Genomic DNA, 16,372 nt, shown 5'->3' with positions numbered 1-16,372 from the left:
TAACTGCAGATTATCTGTCAATGCAGCTTTTCAGGAAGCTGCTTGGAATCACACTGGTAAAGGATGGCATAACATTTACAAAAATGAAACTTCCAGCATTCCATACTAGGGGACTGATTTCCATTAATTAAAGCAGGTTCACAAATACACCAAGCACTAAGATCAGAAAGACAGGACTTGGAGAGAGAAAAGCCAGCCATTCATTAAAAACAAACACCCCAAGTAAAACAAAACAAAACAAAAAACCAAACAAAAACAACAAAAACCCAATCCAAATGAAACCAACCAAACCAAAACCCACAAAAAACCCCGCAACTCCTCCCAGCCTTCACTAGCAGCGCTATATTGGGGTTTATGCTCTAGCTCCATGGATTTTAGCTTGCATCTCTAATAGCCCATGAAAGGAATATTCAGAACTGCTTTTTATCCCAGCAAAAGTATTCAGGTTCTTCGTTAGTCACGATCATTAGCAACTTTATTCCAGAGGTCGGTTCATATTTTCTATTTTTTTTTTTCTCTTTTCTTTATTTATTTTTTTCTCTGCACTAGCTTGGAATTCTGTTTTAGGGAGCAGATCTCTAAGACGTGTTTCCTTAGCAGACAACACATCATGTCAGCCACGGTAAGGCACATAAACAGACTGCAAACAATACAAAAATATTCTCTCACTTTCATCTAATTCTATACTGATTTTTATACGCCAAGTGTGTCCTTACCACTACTACAGTCCAGTACGCAATTGCTTCTTAGCAGAAGGGTAAGGATGAGAAGTTTTGCTCTAGCAGTTTAGAGTATCGGCATTTCTTTTTGGCTTGTGCTAACATTCCTGGGAGCTCTCGTTTTACACAGAGGGCAGCAGAACTGCTGCAGCACGGTCTGGGTATTCGCTGTCACACAGTTAATCAGGGTCCATGGGGTGCACTGATGCCTCCACCATGCCACGCTCATAATGAGAGCATGGCCGACAACAGCACTTGCAACCTGAAAATCCTGTGGGGAGCATTTTTGAATAAAATAATCTGCTGTATCAAATAATCTAAAGAAGTATAAAAAATTTAAATGGCAATGTTCGTATGTTTGTCTGCATTATTGATGACATTTTATGTAGCTTATTACGTAGCAGATATGTCTCCGTATGTCCGAGTTTTCCACTATTTGCTACAACATTTCTGACAACTTCACTATTAACCTTGAAAGTGACAAAAATTATCATTGGAGAGTGATCCTATTAACTGCATTATTGGGACTAATCTGTTCCAATGTGAGAAAATGTTCTAAAAGATGATCCAAGAGGTCTCACCTCAAGCATTGGTGTATGTCTGTATATTTATATGTCTATTATAAGCATTTTATAAGGAGAAGACCTGCATGAGAGGATGCATAAGAAACAGTAATAACTGAAGTATAAAAAGAGCGCTAAAGGAAACAAGCAGAAAAGCTGAACAATTTGTGCTAGTTTTTACTTCAGAAGTGAGGAAGTTTCCAGAAAGAACACCTATTAAGAGAAAAAAATGTGAGGAACCCTGTTAACTTAAGGTCTCCATTAGATACTTCAGGTTGTAGGAGAAAATAGTATGCTGAACAGCAACACATCTGTTGCAGTGAATTTTATATACCCAGGAATATCAGAAAAAAAAATAAAATAAAAAGATTGAAGTGTTGTAGAAGTGACATGTTTTTTAAATTATGCGTAGTACCAAGGGAAGAAAATGTTGTATGTGTGATATTAGACATTTAAAACTTTCCTGATTGTGGACAAGTAGATCTATCAGTCTAACATCTGAAGAAGACAAATTGGTAGAAACCACAATAAGAACAGAATTTGAAATTGAAAGCCATCTCTCACAGTAGTTTTGACTTCAGGAGAATCAACAGGGACATGGGTAAGGATGATCTTGTCAATGCAGTATGATGAGATTTTGAAAAGTATACACATGCTCACACACAACATGGGCAAAAGTTGCTTTGACTAGAAAGATATACACCTTCTGGATTAGAAGACAGGACATGAAATATGGAAATAAATGCTTATCTGAGGTGGGGAGCCACAAGCAGGTTCTCACAGAGATGTGCGTTATGACCTGTGCAGTTCAACATACACATAACTGACCTGGAAAAAAAGGACTTAAAAAAAAAATGACAAAATCATGGTAAGGTCTACTTGTGACACTAAAATTGTATGGAATGTCATGACACAGAATAATTGGATGATTGTCTAACCACTCAGGTGAAATTTAGATTAGTGGTGTTTAACGTAAATAAATTAATAATTTATCTACATGCAGAAAAAACTGTTTATTCACAAAAAAGATCTTAGGATATTTATGATGGTCCTCTGAATTGTCAGCTCAAAATCAGGCTGACAGCACAGGTGGCAAAATAGGAGTTTTTATGGAAGACACTGTTGACAGATCAGAATATATCGTTATGTCATGGTATTAATCATTCATGTGTCCAAAGACTGAATATTGAATTTAGTTTTGGCAACCAGCTCCCAAAAAGGTACAGAGAAAGGTCTCAAGTTATAGTAGAGACAGAGAACTGCTCCCATACAAGGACATCTTCAGATGAAAGAAGAAATGATTGAGGCAGGATGTGATAGACATCTATAAAATCAGCAGTCGTGTGGAGAAGGGGAAGATTGTTTCATGTGTGGATAGAAAACAACCAGCAGTAAGTAAACTTGCTTTTAATATTAGTAACACAAACATGCCTTTCTACATTTCTTTGTCAGCTGCTACGTGAGTGAACACCCATAAATTTTCCTGTGCCATCTGGCACACATAAAACAGCACCTCATGTGACAGTTCACAGCACTAAACTGCAGCAGCTCTGGGATGCACAATGGGATGTATCCTGACAGCCGATGGCCCAGCTATGCCCCTAGGAGACCATTCTTCAGGCACACTGCCTCCTCAGAGAGGTTACTCAACAACAACATCTACATTGTCTTTGTACCCAAGAGAGTATATCTTGGGCACCAGAGCATGTGGTGCAGCCTTGGTAACACCACTGCTGTGGCCTCTGGGCATGGTATGCTGTCCTCCTCCTCTGCATGGGCTGCAGGACACTGTGGTGTGACAACTGTTCCTTGACTCTCCAGATTTCCACATCCTTGATCTTTATTGCACAGTGTGCAAATGACTTTTCATGAGCACACCAGCATTCAATGTAAAATAGCCTAGTTAAAAAAAAAAAAAATCCTAACTTCTGCTTAGCACTTCTTTTATCACCTTGCTGTCTACTTATCTACTGCTTTGCACATACTTTGAGTATTTCATTTGAGGCCAACCTCATGCAGTGGCCTTAATGGCCTGGTTGACAGCAACAACACAACTCAGACCTCTGTTATTAAGGAAAAGTACCAAGCAGTGAGACTACAGACCTTCTATGAGCAACACAAGGTACTCACCAAGGAAATGTGAGTTTTCCTCTGGATCCTGGGAATGTCTCACTCACAACAACCTGTGTTAAGCTAACTGCATGAGCAAGTTCACCATAAGTCTCCTGATGGCTGATGTCTTGTAGACCATGCCTTTTCGTGCAGTCTGTATGAGTTTATCAGGAGCTCCATTTAGAAAGGATTGACCCACTGTGGGATATACTCCTACATTTGCAGCGCTACCACTTTGTTCTTGTAAATAAATGAAAGTCTTTTGTTATCTTATTTTATATGGCCCTTGTTCATTATAGAAAATTTATGGATGATACTACTGGTTAGAATTGCCAAGTTTATGATACTGATGCTTTGTGTTGTCTGAACAACTGTGCAACCCCTGCAGTGGTCAAGTGCCACAGTGTGTAGTGATGATAGCACACATCCCTTCCTTCCCTGAGTCATACAGTGTTGCCAAAACAGGCATTGCACCTTCAACAAGGCATGACAGGCCAAGGTTGCACATACCTTCCATGCTCTAGCCACAAGGTCCTAGTGAGTTCTTACAACTACTGGTAGCTTGTAGCACTTACAACATCAGGTGAGATATTGCAGAAAGAGGTATAAATAGTGGCCTAAGATCCTCCAGAATACCTGTTTATCCCTTACTACCCTGTCTACCGGTGGACTTGACTCCAAGGATGGGCAATGAGTGATAATGTAGTGTATGCAAATAGACGGCTCAGGCAAGAACAAACCTTACACTACAAAGAACAGTGCACTGGAGATGTGCTACTGAAAAGTGCTTACCCTTCCCAGGTTATCCTTACCCTTCCCAGGTTATCCTTAAACACTCTTCTTCTTCCTTCAGAAGACAGTTTTATTTGCACCCACACTAAACCCAAACACCTTAATCCCTCCCCTAAACAAGACATCAGTTCCTACCTTATGCATACATACATACATGGTTACTGAGTCACAGAATGGTAAAGGTTGGAAGAGACCTCTGGAGATCATCTAGTCCAACCCACCTGCTAAAGCAGGTCCACCTAGAGGAGATCACACAGGAATGTGTCCAGGTGGGTCTTCAGTGTCTCCAGAGAAGGACACTCCACAACGTCTCTGGGCAGCCTGTTCTATGGCTTTGTCACCCTCAAAGCAAAGAAGTTATTCCTCATATTGAGATGGAACCTCTTGTGTTTCAGTCTGTGCCCGTTGCCCTTCATCCTATTGTTGGGCACCACTAAAAGAAGACTGGCCCCATCCTCTTGACATCCATCCTTGACATATTTCTAAACCATCCCAAGGCCCCAAAGTCTCTTTTAATTGCCCTTGGATTATGGGTCACAACTTCATTGCCACCTACATGAAAAACCAGTTCAGGGCCATACCAAACTAGGAAGTTTCCTGTCAATATGCTTAACCCGGGACTCAGGAAGGCAAGAGACATCCCTAAGAGGAGAGTCCTTCCAGCATATTGGGCCCTCCATAACCCCCAGAAGGGAGTCACCTACAACTATAACACTCCTTTTTTTTTCTTGTGGACATGGTTGTAATATGGGGGTTAGGCCTTTCAGATTGTGTGAGTACCTGTGGTAGAGGTGGTGTAGATAGTCCTTCATTTTCATCAGCCATTGCCTGGCCTTCCACTTTCAGCGGCTCGTACCTGTTGTATAGAGGCACCTGGCCAGGGTGGAGTGGACAAGGCGATGTTCCGCTTGCTGCTACACGTGTGGACTTGTTTCCATTCATCCCTTTACCTTGACTAGTCAGTCAGGGGGAGGGTAATGAACTCTATTGGTCTTGGTTATTTGGTGGTGGCCTTTCATGTCTCAGGAGGTCAGGGCTTGATCCCACCAGTCTATTTCTTTCTCTGTCTCCCTGATACTTTGCAACCTTTCTGTCTCTTCTTTTAGCTCCAGCACCAGGCTGAGCAGGTCATCCACCTGCTCACACCTCACACGTCTGTTCTATCTCTTACCATTCCATGCCAGCTATCTCTTACCATTCCATGCCAGTGGGAGACTGGCATTCCCTGCAGCCTTAGGTCTGGATGGCTGCATGTTTCCTTGGCAGCTCTGTCTGTGTTGTTGCCTTCTTCATGGCAGATGCAGGGGACTTACCTTCCTTCTGAGTGGCTACCATAGTTAGGTTCCTCCTGCAAGGGTGATAACCACTAACTGCACTAATGTCTTGGGCTGGCAGACCTGCATCGCCCTTGCTGCTTGCCCTTTTGTGCAAACTACCCCGCTAACTGCCTCATTCCTGTTTGCTGGCCCTGTTCACTGTGCTCCTGGTCACCTGTGCTCCCTAGGGGTCATTTAAATATCCTGGCAATGCCCCCTCCATGTCAGCCTCACTCCCAAGATCTGCTGCTTCTTGGCGTGAATGCCAGAACTGCCTCTTCCTCAAGTTTCCCTGCCTCTGGGAAGCCCATTGTCTGCCCTGGTCTAGTGCTCAGCCACAGGAACTTGCTGCTGCCACCACTGAGTGCCTCCTGACTGACTGTTCCTCCCCTGGAAAGACCTATCATCTGCTTCCCATCAAAACTAAATGTTACTGTTCACCAGTTGCTGACAACCTTTAAGATAAATCAGCCTGTCCTCCCAGCAGTTGTACCATCCCTCTGATCATTTCTGCGGCTCCTATGGCCCCTCTCCAGCAGGTCCGCGTCTGTCTTGTGCTGAGGACCCCAGAGCTAGACCAGCACTGCAGGGGCGTCTCACTAGAGCAGAGCAGAGGGGCAGAATCACCTCCATCGACCTGCTAGCCACAGTTCTTGTCATGCAGCCCATGATACTATTTGCCTTCTGAGCTGCAAGTGCACATTATCAGCTTGTGTCCAATCTTTCATCCACCAGTATCCCCAAGTCGTTTTCCACAGAGCTGCTCTCAACGACTTCATCCCCCAGCCTGGATTGATACCAGGAGTTGCCCTGATCTGGGTTCAGGAGCTTGCATTTGGCCTTGTTGAATCTCATGAAGTTCAAGACATCCCACTTCTCAAGCTTGTCCTGGTCCCTCTGGATGTCAGTAGAAGATATGTGTGCAGGCACCACTGTCCATTGCCTCAAATAATACCAGCGATGCTCTCAGCAACTGCCATGTAGACACTGACCGAAAGCAACTGCTGTGTCCTGTCACCACCAGCCAATGTGCAGCAGCAAGGCAGGTAGGCCCCCTTGGAGTCAGCACCTGGCAAAGAGGCCATAACATGGGGCGCCTGGAGCCCAGGTGCTGCTGCTCCGGTGCCTGGGCAGGCTCTGCTCCCTGGGAGGGAGGACACCTCTCTGTTTGCACAGACAGGCTGAGCACAGGCATCCATCCCATGGCTGTCGAGCCACAGCCTTGGATGCTCCCTGGGTTCAGATGCCAACATGGGACCACAGCACAGCTGGGCCTGCTCACAGCTGAGCAAATCCTGCTCACGGGCTCCTATGGGCAATGGGGACACACCAGCAGGGCTTTCAGCAAAGCTTCTGGAGCCAGGGCCAGCTGGGGCCCTCTTCTAACCTGGGCAAGGTGTCTTGTGCTGTGCCTGGTGATACTGGCTCCAGACTGCCTTTGGTTTTGATTTGGCAAGTCATCGATGTGAAGGAGACAGAGTCCAGGGAGGCAACACCCCATAGGATTGCTTTGTAAGGATCTGTCCCGTCTGAAAACAAGTGGGTGGCTTGTCAGTGCCTCTTGGGTACTGTCCAAGGCCCGGAAGCAAAGGAGCAGCTCTGGAGGAGGGATGCTGTGCTGCCACATCATGGAGAGAGAAGGAGCTGAATGGGTGGGACTGATGGCAGGCCTAAGACATGTTCAACTGCCTTTGGGGTTGTTGAAGGGCGAGCAAAGTGCCATATCGGACAGTGGCTGGAGCAATTATGGTGGCATGAATGTGTGGCAGCTGGGCAGACATGGTGTGCCTGTTTGACTGAAAACAAGTTGATTTTCTTCATGCAGTTAGCAACCTTTCTTTTTTGTATCTAGCATGATCATTGTTCGGAATCAGTTTGAGAACAAGAAGATAACAACCCAGGACAGAGTTTATGTTTTTAATTGCTGTTATCTGGGAGCCATGGACTTTTTCTGGGATCTCCATCCACAGGTGTGAGGCAGCTGGGAAGAGGGGGCATGGATGGGACAAACCTTGATAAGAATACTCTATCCCATTAGCATCGTGCTTCATTTTTACAGAGTCAGGATCTTCCAGCTAGGCTGGGAGTTGGATCAGAGCCGAGTCAGAGACCTGTTCAGGAGAGTTCTGTTTGAGAGTTTATTTTGGCCTTTCACCATGCTGCTGATTTGCAGAGACCTTGGTGCCTTTCTGCGTTTTTCTCTCTTTCTGCAACCAGTTGTTCGGGACCAGGGTGCTGTTTCCTGGGACCGGCTGCTCAGTGCAGATGGAGTTAATGAGGAATTACATTGAGTATCTTTTATTTTATATTCTATTTCCATTTAATATATATTATTATTAATAGTGGTATATTAGTGCTATATAGTTATTTTATTAAACTTTGTTTATCTCAATCCACAAGTTTCTCCCTTCCCTTTTGATTCTCTCCCCTATTTGGGGGTGCGAGTTGTGGGGAAGTGAGCAAGCAGCTGTCATGGTTATATTGCTCACTCAGGTTAAACCACGACACGTGGTCATCCTGCAGAATATTGCCTTCAGTCTGGAGCTGAGCAGGTTTGGTGAGCAGCTCCTATATGGTAGGGATCAGTTGAAGCTCAAGGATGTGTTGTCCCTCCAGTACATTTGTCTGAGATTGTACAGAGTGTTTTTGAGCAGGTGTCATCAGGGTTTTATACAGTACCACTATGGCTACACCAGCAGTTTTCAAATGTCAACTGATACACTCAGCATCATCTTGTTTCTTTGTGAAGTCTGCAGCACTCCTGTGACTTCCACTGATGCTCTGAACTCTGAGGCATTATTGCTGACAAGCTCTCATCCTACCTCAGAATTGATACAGCAGGGTAGTATTTACCCCAGTGTCACACAGCTCACGTGGATTAAATATCAAATTATCATTTCAGCTCTCATTTTAGCCTTCCAGACAGTACACACACATTCCAGCAAAAAGATAATTTTGCTTCTAGAAAGCTATTTGTGCCTTATTTATGTCAGTATACTCTTCAAATGTAGTTATGGTCAATACCCCAGTTCTTGGGAAACAGGAAAAAATACCTACTTTCTTGTCCCAGAGACTGCAGTCAGATTAATACCTTAATAAGTATCACACATTTTTTACATATTCTCATTTCAAGCATGAGGTAATGTTACCATGTCAGGGATTCTGAATTTTTTGACATTAACTTGTTCCTGTTTATTGAAAATACATTTATGGACAATTCCATGCATTTTTTTCCCTAAAATAACAACTAGTTTTCATCTTATGTGTAACCTTATTCCTTATGTTTTCATTTGTTATTTAGAGCAGGAAGATAAGTTATAGCTCTCCAACAGCAATAATGGCTCTCATTTTTCTTCTTTCTTTCTTTCCTTTTCTTATTTAAGACATGACTGTAGGCTTCAGGGCGGCAGAAATCACTTTTTGAACTAGATATAAGCAAGAATTTTGCCAGCCATTCTTGAGAACTTTTTGCTTACTTCCATCATTCAAGCTGCACTAAAATGTGGCCTCACTCTCAGATTCTTTTCAATAATCACAGAAGATGGGGGAGAAGCAGTTGTGTCATAAGGTATGGTAGAAAGTGAGGTAGCTGCCTGATGTAGCTGTAGATGGCAACTGGTTCTAGGTGGTCCTGCTTGCACAGGCAGGTTGGAACAGATGACCTCCAGAGGTCACTTCCAACCTCAGCCAATCTGTCATTCTGTATTTCCCATGGGGAATATCAGCAGTCCAGTGTTTGGCCCACATCACATTGTTGTGCAGAGCAGTCTGTATCCACAGATGTCTTTCAGTTTGTCTCTCCTCTTTCAGCTGTGCTGTGTTTTAATTCCATCATTGGTGGCATCCAGCCCTGCAGAGATGGATGGAAACAAGAATGGCAGAAAAATAATGGTTGACTTTTTTTTGTCTTTTTCAGTAGGTTTAGAATAAAAACTTGCAGTTTCAGTGAAAGCTCTCACAAATTAACCTGGCTTGGCCTTCCAGTCTCACTTATCTACTTTAAGCTGACAATAACAGAGATCTGTAAATTCTGAAACTTTAGCTGAACCTAAAGGAGCAGCTGCTAAAGATGAGGTAAGTTGAAATGGCATATTGGGTTTGCGTTCAGTGGGAGATGCCACTTCTCCTCTCAAACTCCTCCTCTTCCAGGACTGAACAAAAATGAATATCAGTGAAAAAAAACAGGGAGAACAAAATCTCATTTTTGCATCAGAAGTTAGCTGTTCCAGTGGCTCAGAAGGCTGTTACAATTATCTTAGTAATACCAAAATTTATCCTATGAGGAGGTAAACACCTAGTGACAGATAGTGGCTATGGCATACCTATGCTCAATAATCTGACTGAATCTCTCCAGAAGAGAAAGCCACAATCACTCTTTCATGCGTAAATAACAGAAGGCTGTAGTCTTTCACATGAGAGGCCTTAGGAATCCCTGGACTTTTGCAAAAGACAGGAAACAGAAAGGATACTGCATTGGCATAGCATGTAATACGAGGGAAGCATGAAACAAAAGACTAGAGTCACACCCTGTGATAAAAGACACGTGTTAACAAGTAGCAGAAAATTATTTGGGATTGAAATTGAAAGCCAAAGCAGAAAAATATGGTATAGGGTTCATCGAACCAAATTAGTGAAAACTATAATGTCCTGATGGGGAACAAGAGGATGCAAAGCAGGAAGCACCATAGCAATGGTAAATTTAACTAGTCATATGTAAACTGGATGAATGATGTAACAGGATGTGATAACCCATCTTATACATATTATTTATTTCATTTTGCATGACACCATTTACCAAAACTGTTCAAGCACCAGTTCTGTCTCACAACCTTCTCAAAGTCTCCAAGTCTTCTGTGCAAAACATGAAGAGAATGAAGCTCCCTATGTCCCTCACTAACAAGAGCTAGCTTGTTCCCCGTTTTCTGACCCTGAAGTGATGGCTGGTTCTGGTGCCTAGCTGCTAGGAGAGAGATATTTATGTTACTTTCTTATGATATAGTTCATGCTGAGGAGTGAAAATGGCATAGACTTCCTCACATTATACAAGATGGTCATGGGCAGCAAAGCCAGGCTGCTGAAAGAAGTGAAAAACATTGAAAACCCTGTATATTTAGATTAAATCGTGAGCCAAAGAGATCTGAAAAAATGGCACTTATTCTTTGTAGTTGATAGTTGAGTGATGTCTGCAGCAATGTTGGTTGAACACCCAACAGAGAATGTCCAAGTATAAAAATGAGAAAAATCTACAACTGGTTCTTGCCACCTCTGGTGGACTGGACAAGCACCATTCTAACGCCTTCTAGAAGCTGCTGAGGACCATGTCCAGCTGACTTTTTATTATCTGTAAGGATGGGGACTCCACATCATCTCTGGGCAACCTATTTCAGTGTTTGGTCATCCTCACAGTGAAAAAATGTTTCTTAATGTTCTAATGGAGCTTCCTGTGTTCCAGTTTTTACTTGTTCCTGTCACTAGGCAACAATGAAAAGAGCCTGGCTCCACCTTCTCTACACCCTGTCTTCAGGTACTTACATACTTGGATGAGATGCCCTGAACCTTCTCTTCTCTAGGCTCCCTCAGTTCCAGCTCTCTCAGCCTTTCTTCATAGGACATGCTTCAGTCCCTTAATCATTTTCACAGTCCTTTGTTGGACTCCCTCCAGTATGTCCATGTCTCTGTGGAGCCCAGAACTGAACAATTACTCCAGGTGTGGCCTCACCAGTGATGTGCAGATGAGAAGGATCAAGTCTCTCCACCCACTGGCAATAGTCGTCCTAATTCAGCCCAGGACTTGTTAGCCTTCTTTGCAGCAAGGCTCACGTCACTGGCTCATGTTGAGCTTGGTGTTCACCAGGACCTCCAGGTCCTTTTCTGCAAAGCATTGTCCCTCCTCTCCAGGTGCAAGCTCATTGTTGAATTGCATGAGATTCCTGTCAGCCCGTTTCTCTAGTCTATCCAGGTTCCTCTGTATGACAGCCTGACCTGAACCTCTGGCATATCAGCTACTCCTCCCAGTTTTGTGTCATTAGTGAACTTGCTAAGGTGCACTCTGCCCCATCATCTAGATGATGTTAATGAAGATGATAAACAGAACAGAACATAGTATTGACTCCTAGGGTTCAGGGATAGTAATTAGTCTCCAACTAGACTTTGTGTCACTCATCAACACCCTCTGAGTCTGGCCATTCAGACAGTTTTCAGTCCACATCACTGTCTTTTCATTGAGTCCACACTTCAACAGCTTCTCTATAAGGATCGTATGTGAGACAGTGACAAAGGCCTTCCTGAAGTCAAGGTTGACAGTATCCACTGCTCTGCTCTTATCTACTATGCCAGTCATTTCATCATAAAATGTGATAAGGTTGATAAAGCATGATTTCCCCTTGGTGAAGCCATGCTGACTGATTTTATTGTCCTACAGGTGCTTGGAAATGGTTCCCAGGATTAGTTGCTCCAATACCTTCCCAAGAACCAAGTTGAAGCTTACTGGCCTGTAGTTCCCTTGGACCTTCTTCTTGTCCTTCTTGAAGATAGGAATGTTTGCTTTCCTCCAGCCTTCATGCATTTCTGCTAATCGCCATGATTGATCAAAGATTATCAAAACTGGCCTCACAATGACACCAGCCATCTCCCTCAGAACTCGTGGGTATATCCCTTCAGGGCCCATGAACTTTTGTATGTCCAGTTTGCTTAAGTATTCCCTGACCTGATCCTCTTCCACCAAGGGTATACCTGCCTTCCTCCAGACTTTCTCCCTGCTCTCTGCGACCTAGGATTCCTGAAGGTCTTGCTAACAGCATTTAGTACCTTAGACTTTTCCATTTCTTGTATCACCAGGACCCCCAACCTTTCAGTAATGGGCCCACATTTTCCCTACTCTTTTTGTCACCTATGTAATTACAGAAGCCCTTCTTGCTGTCTTTATCTTTTCTGGCCAGATTCACTCCCATTAGGGCTTTGGCTTTCCTTACCTCATCCTTGCACGTTTGGACAGTGTCTCTGCATTCCTCCCAGGTTACCTCTTCTTGCTTCCATCCTCTGAATGATGCCTTTTTGTGTCTTGAGTTTTGCCATGGGCTCCTTATTCCTCCATGCAGCCCTCCTGGCATTTTCTTTACCTGAATTGGTATTCCATCCTGACTATGTGTCTCAATAAAGGCAAACAGTAAGACTACCTGTCATTACATATGGAGTTCCACATATTTGAGTCTAATGTGTTAGAGTTCTTCCAACTAAGGATGAAATAATCCCCACCTTGAAAACACATGTCTAGGTGTCCAAGAATATCATCAATGACACAAAGTTATTCTCAGTGGGGAAAAAATAAACTGAGAAGAGCTGTGAAATAATTTTGTGATACTTACACTGGGCAAAAAAAATGTTGATAAGTGCAAAGTAATGTACACAGGGAAGCAACGCTAACTATCTAATACAGTGACAGACAGTGTTAAGATCTATGGAGCTGCGGTATTAACACTGCATGTAATCTTGAGAGAGAGGAGGAAGAACAAGAAAATTATAGGGGAGAATGTCAAAACTAATGAGAACTAAGTAATGATGTTCATAGAAGTAGAGATAAGATTGATTAGTAGTATTTGCCTCGTTATGTGGAGAGGGATTATTGATTTTTTTTGTATTATGGGAAGAAGTAGGGATTGACAGGGAAATAAACACCACTAAAGAAACTATTTTTCAATAAATCAATTTAAAATATAAATCTCTATAAATCTTTCTATGAATATCTAAACTCAAGATTTCAAAATGTTGGAAGATACCGACACAAAATTATTTTATATTTATATCCAGAGATGGATTACAACTCAATGAACACTTAGTTTGGTTCAAGGTAGCTATTCTCCCTGATACATTGTGTTATATTATGTTACAACTGGAAGAAGGGAAGCAAAGTAATATTTAATAATCTGATTAAGATAGCAATGCAGACAACAGTAAAATCCATGTCTCGTATCCAAGGTCTGTAAGAAGAGAGCTCTGTTAAAAGGCAGCTGTCATCAGGCTTATGGTGGCCTCAGAAAAGGTTAAGGTATGCACCCAAATGTCACTGTGCTTGTCCAGTGAATGGTTGTCCCCGCTTCCTTAGCTCAGATTCATAGAGCATCTATGGCCTACAGTTATTAGTAGTTACCCTCATCCCTCTAGTCAGCATTCATTGAAATTCTTCCTTAGGAATCTTCTCATATTATTTATAGGAGATTTATTCACATAGCTAGTGAGAGACCAAAAACTTCTAATTATATCTATTAACATCACTTTACAGTTCTCAGTTCGTTCAGTTTGCCAGACAATGCTTTGCCAAAAACAAGGTTTGCCAAAATTCTTTGCCCAAAGACAGAGGAGGCATCTGCAGCATGTGCTGACCAGAGTCTATAAAAGAGCCCTTGAATCTGGGCTGCCCATCTCCAGAGGAAGCTTCATGGTAAGTACATGTCTGTGTCTGGCAGAAAGGGACAGCGTCCCCACAGTCCACATGTCCCACTTCAGCCCTGCTGTCCCGGTGTACTTATCTGTGTCTGCAAGGATTTAATAACTGTAAGATAAAGCATGTTGGCTTTTTCGCTTTGTGACATGCCTCTGGAATTCTGTGCAGCAGTAATGAGGGATCTGCCATTTCTGCTTTACAGCACTGATCGTCTTCCAGCCTGCAAGGCATCTTCTCATATCATAAGAGGTAAGAGCCTAATTTACTCACACTTAAGGGACAGACAAAAAGTAGCAGCTTTCTCTAGAACAGACTTCTTTGTGGTGACAACTTTCTGTAAAATTGTGGGGGTGATTGCTGTATGCCCATGTATTCCTGGCCACTGCTGGGTTATGGCATGCTGATGGTTGGATAGGCTGTTCATGGCAAGCAAGCTTTCCAAAGTGGCTGTGCTTGAAGCCACTAGCCACGGATGTCATGCCAGGAAATGTTTCTTGGGGATTCCTCATGTTTAATTATGGATCAGTGAAGTAAGTGATCTGTTCTGGCATGAAGTCCAGACAGACAGAGCCAGCCAACAGAACAGACTATTGCAACATCTCAAAGGTTTGTAACAAATTGTATGTATTACTGTATATGATACTGGCCAAAAATTTATATGAAAATACTTTTCAGTTAATACTGCAGAGTTATAATCTGCATGTGGGTCTCATACTAGGAAACTCAGTAAAAATTAAAAAAATCAACTAACCAACTAAATAAATAGACAAAGTGCTGCTTCTATTCCTCTGAATGAAAACACAACAAAATTAAGGATCTGCATGCTACTATGTGTTGTTTCAGATATTAATATTTGATTGGCTTATTTAAGTAACTAAAAGTCATGACATAACATCCAAATAAGTTCTTTCTTTGTCTAACTTCCAAGGAACTCAAGTGCTTTCTATTACTGGGCATGTGGTAGTTCCTTGGAAATCCAGTATTGCATTTGATATCTGGCTTTGTAAGTTCTTGACTTAAGTTTTATAACTTTGTATATAATTATTTGCACAAACAACAAGCATACAAAGAAATAATTAATGATGTGGTATTTTAACTTACCGTATTATCTGTCCTTATGCACCATTTGCTTACTTACTACTTCCCGGAGTTAAGTCACTTGCAACACATTTCTGCCATTGTTAAGTAAATATCAGTGCACTTGATTTAAGGTGGCAGCCTGTCATAGGTGGGAGCAGGAGTCGAGTGCCTCCGTCACAGCAACACTAAAATTGCAGCATGAGATCAAATAGGAAGTTAACTATAACAAGTTCTTGAACAACAGAATGCACACACACACACGCACAAATCCTATTTTGTTCAGACAGAACAGATTTCTAAAATTTCCAGTATGACTTTCTTTGATCATTGACATTATTCTCTTGTCCACACCCAGGATTATTTCTAATTTAGACCTGGGTATATGTCTCCCTTTAAACACAAAAACTAATGTTGTTGCATCTCTAAGACGCCTAAAGGACACAATTTTACAAGCAAAGGTGGCCCAGCTAGCACTGACTAGTACAAGTGATAGCATGGCTAACATTCACAGATAGTTTCAACAGCAGGAAAGTGGGTGTAGACATCTAACCCCTACTTCATAATCAGAATCTATGCTAAAAAATGAGGCTGGAATCCAGCCTGAGGGGGTTTGATTTGCCCCACTCAAGCTGTACATTATTGCTCTTGCCCCAAGGCTGGAAGCCATCCATCATCACAGGCCCTTTCTTTCTGCTGGAGGAGGTGTGTCATTGTGCAACCAAGAAGGGAGCATTCATCAGTACGGCAGAAGGACAACCAGGACAGCAGTTGCTAGAAGAATGTAGTTGTTTAGAATTTACATTTGATGGTTTTGGCCCTAAAACTCCCCTTCAAGTAACACAGAGAGGGAACGTGCACACCTTGTTCAAACATGATGTTACGATGCTGGGCTGCTTAAAAAGTTTGTGACGAGGAGTAAACAACTCCAGCGGATTATTCAGAGCACCAGCAAAAGACATTTGGAGCTTCTGCCACCTTCTTGAGTCACCTATCTCTACCTTCTGTATAGGCAAGCAAGGCTTTTAATGTGGGCTTTTGGGTTTGGTAACTCCAGGTAGGTGGTGTGAATATCCTGTTCCTCTGGCATGGTGCCTCACTGTGATGCTCCAGTTCTGCTTTGGAACCCATTCCTTAATATTTACTTGCAGAATGACACAAAGCACTTTACAGCATGCTTTTAAACCTTTGAGCATAGAAAATTGCAAGTGCTTTATTGACGTTAAATTCTACCACAGCAGCCTTGCAGTGTTCCTCCACAAGTATTATAATCTAAAATTTTCCTGGTGAAATTTCCAATCTCCTGGGACCTATCAATCTAACTGGAAAGAACAACTTTTTGGTGAGGGGTTA

General features: G+C 42.6%; 1 protein-coding gene and 1 long non-coding RNA gene across 7 annotated transcripts in view; one reads left to right on the top strand and one right to left on the bottom strand.

Moving 5' to 3' along the window:
- Positions 1-1,691: 1,691 nt before the first annotated feature.
- LOC110365887 (uncharacterized) overlaps positions 1,692-16,372 on the bottom strand; it is a 37,360-nt gene continuing 22,679 nt past the window's right edge. For 2 of the 6 annotated variants that reach the window (XR_010466975.1, XR_010466978.1), the window contains one exon: positions 1,692-15,207. This is a non-coding gene — a long non-coding RNA (uncharacterized LOC110365887). The remainder of the gene's footprint in view (positions 15,208-16,372) is intronic. The other 4 variants (XR_010466974.1, XR_010466976.1, XR_010466977.1 and 1 more) reach the window with 3 other exon arrangements.
- Positions 14,090-16,372, top strand: part of LOC102098190 (myosin heavy chain, skeletal muscle, adult-like) — a 20,069-nt gene continuing 17,786 nt past the window's right edge. Inside the window, exon 1 of the mRNA XM_065034466.1 lies at positions 14,090-14,191. The gene's annotated coding sequence lies outside the window, so the exon portion shown is untranslated. The remainder of the gene's footprint in view (positions 14,192-16,372) is intronic.

Source organism: Columba livia, chromosome 18, assembly GCF_036013475.1.
Source record: "Columba livia isolate bColLiv1 breed racing homer chromosome 18, bColLiv1.pat.W.v2, whole genome shotgun sequence".
NCBI classification, from domain to species: domain Eukaryota; kingdom Metazoa; phylum Chordata; class Aves; order Columbiformes; family Columbidae; genus Columba; species Columba livia.
The sequence above is the reverse complement of the archived record's forward strand: the minus strand, read 5'-3'. Positions and strand labels throughout refer to the sequence as shown.